Below are 10,742 nucleotides of genomic sequence, written 5' to 3' on the forward strand. Positions count from 1 at the left end.
TATTCTGGGATGTAGGCCTCGAGCCTGTGTTGGCGGAACTAGGAGAACTGCGACAAGTGCGAGGCGTAGTAGCGTACGCCGATGACATCCTTCTAGTGATAGAAGGTGACTCTCGGGCAATGTTGGAAGTAAACTGCAACGCAGCGCTCAACGCCCTGCAGCAGTGGTGCCACAAAGTGAAGCTGAAGCTGTCTGCTGAGAAGACTGTGTATATCTTGCTGCGCGGCCGTTTGGCACGTGGCCCTGTACTCCGAATTGCTGGCGGTGCCAACGATGGAGCTATCAGGCGAACACGCATGGCGAGGTATCTGGGAATCCACCTCGATGAGTCCAGACTGTTCTCTGCGCATATCGAGATCGTATGTCGCAAAAGCCAGGCCCTCTTCCACAAGATAGCCAGTATTGCAAACAAGCAATACCATCTGCCATTGCAGACATTAAGGCTATATCACTCGAGCATTCTCGTGGCCATCACGGCTTACGGGTCGAGTGTCTGGGCTCATAGGCTGAGACAGAGAAAACCTGCGGCGGCGATGAGGAGGCTGCAGCGCCAAGCGCTGTTGCGCCTCACTGGAGCATACAGCACGACTTCCGCCGATGCGCTACTAGTCATCACAGCAATCCCCCCACTTGACCTGCTGGTCAGGGAAAGGGGTGCGCTGTATTGGCTCCGGAAGGGAAATCCGGATGGGGTCAATAACATCTTAGGCCGACCGGCAGACAGCGCTGCTGAAGTCCGGAACTGGCTCTTTGACGAGTGGCAGCAGAGGTGGGACGCGCTCCGCACAAGCAGGCGCGTGCACCATTTTTTCCCCAACGTGAGAGAGCGGATGAGACTTCGGTTTCTGAAACCCTCACGGGGATTGGTGCATTTCTTGACAGGACATGGGCCCTTTTCCACCTACTTGTGTAGGACTGGCAAAAGAGAAACCACAGACTGTGACTGTGGCGAGGAAGGAACCCCGGAGCACACTCTGTGGGACTGTCCACAATTTGCTGAAGTACGGGAACAACTGCCCCCTAACAGAGATGTTAGAGCGCTACTCCGGAGCAGAGAGCACTGGAGGGCGCTCAACACTCTTGCGTCTGCAATATCCGCACAGGCTCTGGATCAATATTTGCAGCGGAGGGCTTTGGAACTCGTGAGGGAAAGAGCAGGAATGCTCCATGACCCCGACACGACTCCGGAGACCAGCAGCAATGATTCAGATGACGACTCATGGGCTGACGATGACTAAGTAGCGACAGACTCTAGGCCAAGAACCCGGAAATTCCGGGCTCGACGATGGGCAAGGCCTGGCTAGCCCGAGCCGAGTGCTGTGGACCCTGCTACCCGCAGGAGAAACGTGCGCCGGCTGACTGCCCATTGTAAGCGGATGCTACGGCGGCACCACCTCCACGCGGTTCCCCGTGGGCACTGGACGGCAGGTCGCGAGACCTGAAGCCCGGTGGCAAAGAGTGCTCCTCTGTGGATATAGAGGGTCCGTTCCCCCGCACAATGGTGACGGTGTGGGGGTAGTTTTTCCAAGACCGCTTCCTGCGGTGGCGACGCTGGGGTAGAGTCGACCACTCGCCCATTGTGGAAGGTAAACATTCTGCTGTTCATCAGTACTTTACTAATAGTTCAGTCGTCTCACGGCACTGCTTAGTAATTGATGCAGGGCCACATAGATAGATGATACATGCGAATGTCCCTATACATGCAGTAAGTTCGTCGTGGGCGCTGGCCGGCAGGCCGCGAGACGTGACGCCCGGCGGCAAAGAGTGCTCCTCTGAGGATATAGATGTTCCGTTCCGCCGCACAATGGTGACGGTGACCGCTGCCTGCGGTGGCAACGCTGGGCACAGTCGATACTCGCCGTGTGGTGGAAGGTAAACATTATGCGGTACATCAGTACTTTCCTAATAGTTCGGTCGTCTCACGGCACTGCTTAGTAAATGATGCAAGGCCAAATATAGATGATTTATGCGAATGTCCCTATACGTGCTGTAAGACTGGGCACACAACGTGAATCGCACGTCAGCCAGACACTCGAACATGCACCACTCTCGGCCTGCAACGGAGACACACAATACGTAAACATCTGGAATGCGACAATGTCGAGTGCATCCTCTCTGCCACATTGCACCGTCGACACTATGATAACCAGAGCAGTAGGTCCACCTATAAAAGCACAATACCCCACTCCTCCGACAACTACCATTGCTCAGATAAATCAACACCACCAACACACATCCTACACAGAGGGGCACCAAATATCATCCCCCGCCCTCGTGTTATACCACATGAAAAATTGCAGAAGTGAGAGACACACATCCGCCAGCCTCTTGCTACAAGCATCGAACCGACGTGACGTATCTGACGGTGACTCAGGCATCCGTGTACTGCCACCACTATCCACCCCCCCCCCCCTCTCTCTCTGCCCCCTTCCCACACAATACCAAATTTAACCAACTTTATCGCTTAACCTAACTGTGGCTGTACCAGTTTATCGCTTAACCTAACTGTGGCTGTACCAGTTTATCGCTTAACCTAACTGTGGCTGTACCAGTTTATCGCTTAACCTAACTGTGGCTGTACCAGTTTATCGCTTAACCTAACTGTGGCTGTACCAGTTTATCGCTTAACCTAACTGTGGCTGTACCAGTTTATCGCTTAACCTAACTGTGGCTGTACCAGTTTATCGCTTAACCTAACTGTGGCTGTACCAGATTATCGCTTAACCTAACTGTGGCTGTACCAGATTATCGCTTAACCTAACTGTGGCTGTACCAGATTATAGCTTAACCTAACTCAATTTGTCCCTTAACCTAACTCAATTTGTCCCTTAACCTAACTCAATTTGTCCCTTAACCTAACTCAATTTGTCCCTTAACCTAACTCAATTTGTCCCTTAACCTAACTCAATTTGTCCCTTAACCTAACTCAATTTGTCCCTTAACCTAACTCAATTTGTCCCTTAACCTAACTCAATTTGTCCCTTAACCTAACTCAATTTGTCCCTTAACCTAACTCAATTTGTCCCTTAACCTAACTCAATTTGTCCCTTAACCTAACTCAATTTGTCCCTTAACCTAACTCAATTTGTCCCTTAACCTAACTCAATTTGTCCCTTAACCTAACTCAATTTGTCCCTTAACCTAACTCAATTTGTCCCTTAACCTAACTCAAGTTGTCCCTTAACCTAACTCAAGTTGTCCCTTAACCTAACTCAAGTTGTCCCTTAACCTAACTCAAGTTGTCCCTTAACCTAACTCAAGTTGTCCCTTAACCTAACTCAAGTTGTCCCTTAACCTAACTCAAGTTGTCCCTTAACCTAACTCAAGTTGTCCCTTAACCTAACTCAAGTTGTCCCTTAACCTAACTCAAGTTGTCCCTTAACCTAACTCAAGTTGTCCCTTAACCTAACTCAAGTTGTCCCTTAACCTAACTCAAGTTGTCCCTTAACCTAACTCAAGTTGTCCCTTAACCTAACTCAAGTTGTCCCTTAACCTAACTCAAGTTGTCCCTTAACCTAACTCAAGTTGTCCCTTAACCTAACTCAAGTTGTCCCTTAACCTAACTCAAGTTGTCCCTTAACCTAACTCAAGTTGTCCCTTAACCTAACTCAAGTTGTCCCTTAACCTAACTCAAGTTGTCCCTTAACCTAACTCAAGTTGTCCCTTAACCTAACTCAAGTTGTCCCTTAACCTAACTCAAGTTGTCCCTTAACCTAACTCAAGTTGTCCCTTAACCTAACTCAAGTTGTCCCTTAACCTAACTCAAGTTGTCCCTTAACCTAACTCAAGTTGTCCCTTAACCTAACTCAAGTTGTCCCTTAACCTAACTCAAGTTGTCCCTTAACCTAACTCAATTTGTCCCTTAACCTAACCCACGTTGTCCCTTAACCTAACTCAAGTTGTCCCTTAACCTAACTCAAGTTGTCCCTTAACCTAACTCAAGTTGTCCCTTAACCTAACTCAAGTTGTCCCTTAACCTAACTCAAGTTGTCCCTTAACCTAACTCAAGTTGTCCCTTAACCTAACTCAAGTTGTCCCTTAACCTAACTCAAGTTGTCCCTTAACCTAACTCAAGTTGTCCCTTAACCTAACTCAAGTTGTCCCTTAACCTAACTCAAGTTGTCCCTTAACCTAACTCAAGTTGTCCCTTAACCTAACTCAAGTTGTCCCTTAACCTAACTCAAGTTGTCCCTTAACCTAACTCAAGTTGTCCCTTAACCTAACTCAAGTTGTCCCTTAACCTAACTCAAGTTGTCCCTTAACCTAACTCAAGTTGTCCCTTAACCTAACTCAAGTTGTCCCTTAACCTAACTCAAGTTGTCCCTTAACCTAACTCAAGTTGTCCCTTAACCTAACTCAAGTTGTCCCTTAACCTAACTCAAGTTGTCCCTTAACCTAACTCAAGTTGTCCCTTAACCTAACTCAATTTGTCCCTTAACCTAACTCAATTTGTCCCTTAACCTAACTCAATTTGTCCCTTAACCTAACTCAATTTGTCCCTTAACCTAACTCAATTTGTCCCTTAACCTAACTCAATTTGTCCCTTAACCTAACTCAATTTGTCCCTTAACCTAACTCAATTTGTCCCTTAACCTAACTCAAGTTGTCCCTTAACCTAACTCAAGTTGTCCCTTAACCTAACTCAATTTGTCCCTTAACCTAACCCACGTTGTCCCTTAACCTAACTCAAGTTGTCCCTTAACCTAACTCAAGTTGTCCCTTAACCTAACTCAAGTTGTCCCTTAACCTAACTCAAGTTGTCCCTTAACCTAACCGACGTTGTCCCTTAACCTAACCGACGTTGTCCCTTAACCTAACCCACGTTGTCCCTTAACCTAACCCACGTTGTCCCTTAACCTAACCCACGTTGTCCCTTAACCTAACCCACGTTGTCCCTTAACCTAACCCACGTTGTCCCTTAACCTAACCCACGTTGTCCCTTAACCTAACCCACGTTGTCCCTTAACCTAACCCACGTTGTCCCTTAACCTAACCCACGTTGTCCCTTAACCTAACCCACGTTGTCCCTTAACCTAACCCACGTTGTCCCTTAACCTAACCCACGTTGTCCCTTAACCTAACCCACGTTGTCCCTTAACCTAACCCACGTTGTCCCTTAACCTAACCCACGTTGTCCCTTAACCTAACCCACGTTGTCCCTTAACCTAACCCACGTTGTCCCTTAACCTAACCCACGTTGTCCCTTAACCTAACCCACGTTGTCCCTTAACCTAACCCACGTTGTCCCTTAACCTAACCCACGTTGTCCCTTAACCTAACCCACGTTGTCCCTTAACCTAACCCACGTTGTCCCTTAACCTAACCCACGTTGTCCCTTTGCCTAACATAGTTCACTGCTCGGAATCTCTGGTGTCGTTGTTATCCTCATGTAGATGTCTTGCGAGTGTTGCTTACTTTCCACATATTCCTGCTATCCACTGTCAATTGTACTGCAATAGGACTATATCGCCGACCCCCCCCCTCCCCCCCCTCTGTCCCCCTCTGTCCCCCTCTTTGTGTCTCTGTCCTCTCAAGCTGGTCGGTCTGGCGTTTGAGTGTTAAATGAGCCTCGCAGCTGTTCAGTTGCATTCAGATGTCGACGCCCTCAGTGTACGTCGTGGTATGGTCTGTGTCCATTGTCCGCTGATGTCGTACGCGTAACCCACACGCTGTACCGATCATCGGTCGTTACGTACAGAGTGAAGTAGTGTGATACGTGTGACCGTACGCTGGCTGTGCCCAACGGTGTCGAATCTCAATTTCCATATGTTGTGCTTGATGCTACTTGTCTCGTCTCCCAATAACAGCTAGGTTGCACTGTGGTACGCCGTAGAGGCGTGTGGGAGGAACGTACGAACGCATTGTATGTCACCCTGGGTCGCTGGGGGTGGTGGTGCGGTGAGTCAGGTCAGGTCAGGTCAGCGTGAGCCGTCTGATGTAGTGACGCGTGTATTCCGACTTTGTCGTATTGCCTCACACAAAGTGCTACCCTGGTGGACCGCGTTCCATATCTGGGACATGCCGCAGATGCCGGTTGACAGTGGATCGCGGAAGGTACATCGCATACGTGCGCGGGCCACCTTCCACGTGTTCTCTTCTGCACATGTCGCAGTGTGTATGTGGTCTGATGTAGCGTGTCGTGACACATGACATCCTGGCATGCAAGAATTGTTGAATTCGCAAATGTAGGTGGACATCTACGTTTACTGCCCAAGATACGCAAATGAACTGGAAATCCGTTGTTGAGCGGTTGTTCACGCTGGAGGTGAATCTGTGATGGCGACGATCGGTACAGCTATTAACCGGTTGTTTCAGCGGTACCCGCCACATCCACACGCGTGACTAGGCCCATGTGGGTATGAAGCGATACGCGGCGGTGGCTTGGTGGGACTGTTCCCGGCCGGTGAAGGGGGGCCGCCCGGCGTGTTGGCCGCGCGCTGCGTGGGCGCACGCGCAACAGGCGGCTGGTGGGGGGCGCCGAGTGGCAGGAGCGCCAGCCGACGGGCCCGGCAGGCGGCGCAGCTACGCTGCGGCGCACCCTGCACGCGGCGCCTGGCGGCCAAAGTTGGTTCAGCCGAGCCCGGTGCGAAGCGCGGTGGACATCTGCAGTGTGCTGGTCTGATTGAGGACTGTGTGCGTTGAGGATGCGCCGCCGCCTGGCACTCGGCGCCGCGACGCCGTCTGCTGCTCGGTCGCCCCAGCGGTTCTCGCAGGTGGTTTGTATCGCAGTTGTGCGGACGTGTTGGCGCGTGCGCTGTGCTGGGAGAGTTCGCTTCTGCACCCAAGTGGGGCTTTGCCCTTGTGTGGCGCTGGCGTTGGAGCTGCCGGTCACCATAGGTGGCGCGTGTTGTCTCCCGCCGGCAATGCCACGACAGCACGCTCCCGGGCCTCTGTCGGCAGCGGCAAGCTCAGTTGGGAGCAAGGGTGTTCGCACTAAAACCGTCTACTCGCCTAACTCCGGGCGATTGCGCCTCTCTCGAAACCGACCAAGTACCTAGGACGGCGCTGCGCGCCGCCGGGACCTGAGAGGGTTTCGAGGTGTATCGTGCAGGGGAGCTCGGCCTCCTCCTGTTTGCAGAATAATTGAGCGGACGCTTGCGTGTTCGCGCGGGCCCCCGGGACACACTCCCGGGCGGCCGGCTGCTCAGCTCTAGTTGACGCAGCTCCCTGGTTGATCCTGCCAGTAGTCATATGCTTGTCTCAAAGATTAAGCCATGCATGTCTCAGTACAAGCCGCATTAAGGTGAAACCGCGAATGGCTCATTAAATCAGTTATGGTTCCTTAGATCGTACCCACGTTACTTGGATAACTGTGGTAATTCTAGAGCTAATACATGCAAACAGAGTCCCGACCAGAGATGGAAGGGACGCTTTTATTAGATCAAAACCAATCGGATTGGCTTGTCTGGTCCGTTTGCCTTGGTGACTCTGAATAACTTTGGGCTGATCGCACGGTCCTCGTACCGGCGACGCATCTTTCAAATGTCTGCCTTATCAACTGTCGATGGTAGGTTCTGCGCCTACCATGGTTGTAACGGGTAACGGGGAATCAGGGTTCGATTCCGGAGAGGGAGCCTGAGAAACGGCTACCACATCCAAGGAAGGCAGCAGGCGCGCAAATTACCCACTCCCGGCACGGGGAGGTAGTGACGAAAAATAACGATACGGGACTCATCCGAGGCCCCGTAATCGGAATGAGTACACTTTAAATCCTTTAACGAGTATCTATTGGAGGGCAAGTCTGGTGCCAGCAGCCGCGGTAATTCCAGCTCCAATAGCGTATATTAAAGTTGTTGCGGTTAAAAAGCTCGTAGTTGGATTTGTGTCCCACGCTGTTGGTTCACCGCCCGTCGGTGTTTAACTGGCATGTATCGTGGGACGTCCTGCCGGTGGGGCGAGCCGAAGGGGTGCTTTCGCGTCCCGAGGCGGACCCCGTTTAAATCCTACCAGGGTGCTCTTTGTTGAGTGTCTCGGTGGGCCGGCACGTTTACTTTGAACAAATTAGAGTGCTTAAAGCAGGCAAGCCCGCCTGAATACTGTGTGCATGGAATAATGGAATAGGACCTCGGTTCTATTTTGTTGGTTTTCGGAACCCGAGGTAATGATTAATAGGGACAGGCGGGGGCATTCGTATTGCGACGTTAGAGGTGAAATTCTTGGATCGTCGCAAGACGAACAGAAGCGAAAGCATTTGCCAAGTATGTTTTCATTAATCAAGAACGAAAGTTAGAGGTTCGAAGGCGATCAGATACCGCCCTAGTTCTAACCATAAACGATGCCAGCCAGCGATCCGCCGCAGTTCCTCCGATGACTCGGCGGGCAGCCTCCGGGAAACCAAAGCTTTTGGGTTCCGGGGGAAGTATGGTTGCAAAGCTGAAACTTAAAGGAATTGACGGAAGGGCACCACCAGGAGTGGAGCCTGCGGCTTAATTTGACTCAACACGGGAAACCTCACCAGGCCCGGACACCGGAAGGATTGACAGATTGATAGCTCTTTCTTGATTCGGTGGGTGGTGGTGCATGGCCGTTCTTAGTTGGTGGAGCGATTTGTCTGGTTAATTCCGATAACGAACGAGACTCTAGCCTGCTAACTAGTCGCGTGACATCCTTCGTGCTGTCAGCGATTACTTTTCTTCTTAGAGGGACAGGCGGCTTCTAGCCGCACGAGATTGAGCAATAACAGGTCTGTGATGCCCTTAGATGTTCTGGGCCGCACGCGCGCTACACTGAAGGAATCAGCGTGTCTTCCTAGGCCGAAAGGTCGGGGTAACCCGCTGAACCTCCTTCGTGCTAGGGATTGGGGCTTGCAATTGTTCCCCATGAACGAGGAATTCCCAGTAAGCGCGAGTCATAAGCTCGCGTTGATTACGTCCCTGCCCTTTGTACACACCGCCCGTCGCTACTACCGATTGAATGATTTAGTGAGGTCTTCGGACTGGTACGCGGCATCGACTCTGTCGTTGCCGATGCTACCGGAAAGATGACCAAACTTGATCATTTAGAGGAAGTAAAAGTCGTAACAAGGTTTCCGTAGGTGAACCTGCGGAAGGATCATTACCGACTAGACTGCATGTCTTTCGATGTGCGTGTCGTGTCGCGCAACACGCTACCTGTACGGCAGTGGCCGTGCGCCGCGTGCGGAACCACGCGTGCCTCTCAAAACTAGCGGAAGTGTTGTTGTTGTGTGGTACGAGCGCTGAAGCTCTGGAGCGGCTGGCCTGCGGTACCTGGCGCCTGGCGCCGGTTTTGAATGACGTTCGCCCGAGTGCCTGTCCGCTCCGGTGTGGAGCCGTACGACGCCCATCGGCTGTGAGGCCGTTGGACACAAAAAAAATAGTGGAACAGGGGCCGTCAGACGCCTCAGTCCCGCAAATGCTACTGTCTTGAAAGAGACAGTGGGAGACTGAAAAGGAAAAGATCACCCAGGACGGTGGATCACTCGGCTCGTGGGTCGATGAAGAACGCAGCAAATTGCGCGTCGACATGTGAACTGCAGGACACATGAACATCGACGTTTCGAACGCACATTGCGGTCCATGGATTCCGTTCCCGGGCCACGTCTGGCTGAGGGTCGGCTACGTATACTGAAGCGCGCGGCGTTTGTCCCGCTTCGGAGACGTGGGAGTGTCGTGGTCGCCTGTGTGGCCGGCCGCGTCTCCTTAAACGTGCGATGCGCGCCCGTCGCCTGGCGGTTCGCATACCGGTACTTTCTCGGTAGCGTGCACAGCCGGCTGGCGGTGTGGCGTGCGACACCTCGTACAACGACCTCAGAGCAGGCGAGACTACCCGCTGAATTTAAGCATATTACTAAGCGGAGGAAAAGAAACTAACAAGGATTCCCCCAGTAGCGGCGAGCGAACAGGGAAGAGTCCAGCACCGAACCCCGCAGGCTGCCGCCTGTCGTGGCATGTGGTGTTTGGGAGGGTCCACTACCCCGACGCCTCGCGCCGAGCCCAAGTCCAACTTGAATGAGGCCACGGCCCGTAGAGGGTGCCAGGCCCGTAGCGGCCGGTGCGAGCGTCGGCGGGACCTCTCCTTCGAGTCGGGTTGCTTGAGAGTGCAGCTCCAAGTGGGTGGTAAACTCCATCTGAGACTAAATATGACCACGAGACCGATAGCGAACAAGTACCGTGAGGGAAAGTTGAAAAGAACTTTGAAGAGAGAGTTCAAAAGTACGTGAAACCGTTCTGGGGTAAACGTGAGAAGTCCGAAAGGTCGAACGGGTGAGATTCACGCCCATCCGGCCACTGGCCCCCGCCCTCGGCAGATGGGGCCGGCCGCCCGCGCGGAGCAATCCGCGGCGGGGTCGTGTCCGGTTGCCTTTCCACTCGCCGCGGGGTGGGGCCGTTCCGGTGTGCGGTGGGCCGCACTTCTCCCCTAGTAGGACGTCGCGACCCGCTGGGTGCCGGCCTACGGCCCGGGTGCGCAGCCTGTCCTTCCGCGGGCCTCGGTTCGCGTCTGTTGGGCAGAGCCCCGGTGTCCTGGCTGGCTGCTCGGCGGTATATCTGGAGGAGTCGATTCGCCCCTTTGGGCGCTCGGGCTCCCGGCAAGCGCGCGCGGTTCTTCCCGGATGACGGACCTACCTGGCCCGGCCCCGGACCCGCGCCGCTGTTGGCTCGGGATGCTCTCGGGCGGAATAATCGCTCCCGTCAGCGGCGCTTCAGCTTTGGACAATTTCACGACCCGTCTTGAAACACGGACCAAGGAGTCTAACATGTGCGCGAGAACACGCGATCTAGTGT

General features: G+C 52.8%; 2 non-coding genes across 2 annotated transcripts; both read left to right on the forward strand.

Annotated features, from left to right (window-relative positions):
- The first annotated feature begins 7,164 nt into the window (after positions 1-7,164).
- Positions 7,165-9,057, forward strand: LOC126334152 (small subunit ribosomal RNA). The gene has a single exon (XR_007564587.1). It is a non-coding gene; the product is annotated as a small subunit ribosomal RNA (ribosomal RNA).
- Positions 9,058-9,419: 362 nt separating this feature from the next.
- Positions 9,420-9,574, forward strand: LOC126334150 (5.8S ribosomal RNA). Its single transcript, XR_007564585.1, has one exon. It is a non-coding gene; the product is annotated as a 5.8S ribosomal RNA (ribosomal RNA).
- The last annotated feature ends 1,168 nt before the right edge of the window (positions 9,575-10,742 follow it).

Source organism: Schistocerca gregaria, unplaced genomic scaffold (assembly GCF_023897955.1).
Source record: "Schistocerca gregaria isolate iqSchGreg1 unplaced genomic scaffold, iqSchGreg1.2 ptg001707l, whole genome shotgun sequence".
NCBI classification, from domain to species: domain Eukaryota; kingdom Metazoa; phylum Arthropoda; class Insecta; order Orthoptera; family Acrididae; genus Schistocerca; species Schistocerca gregaria.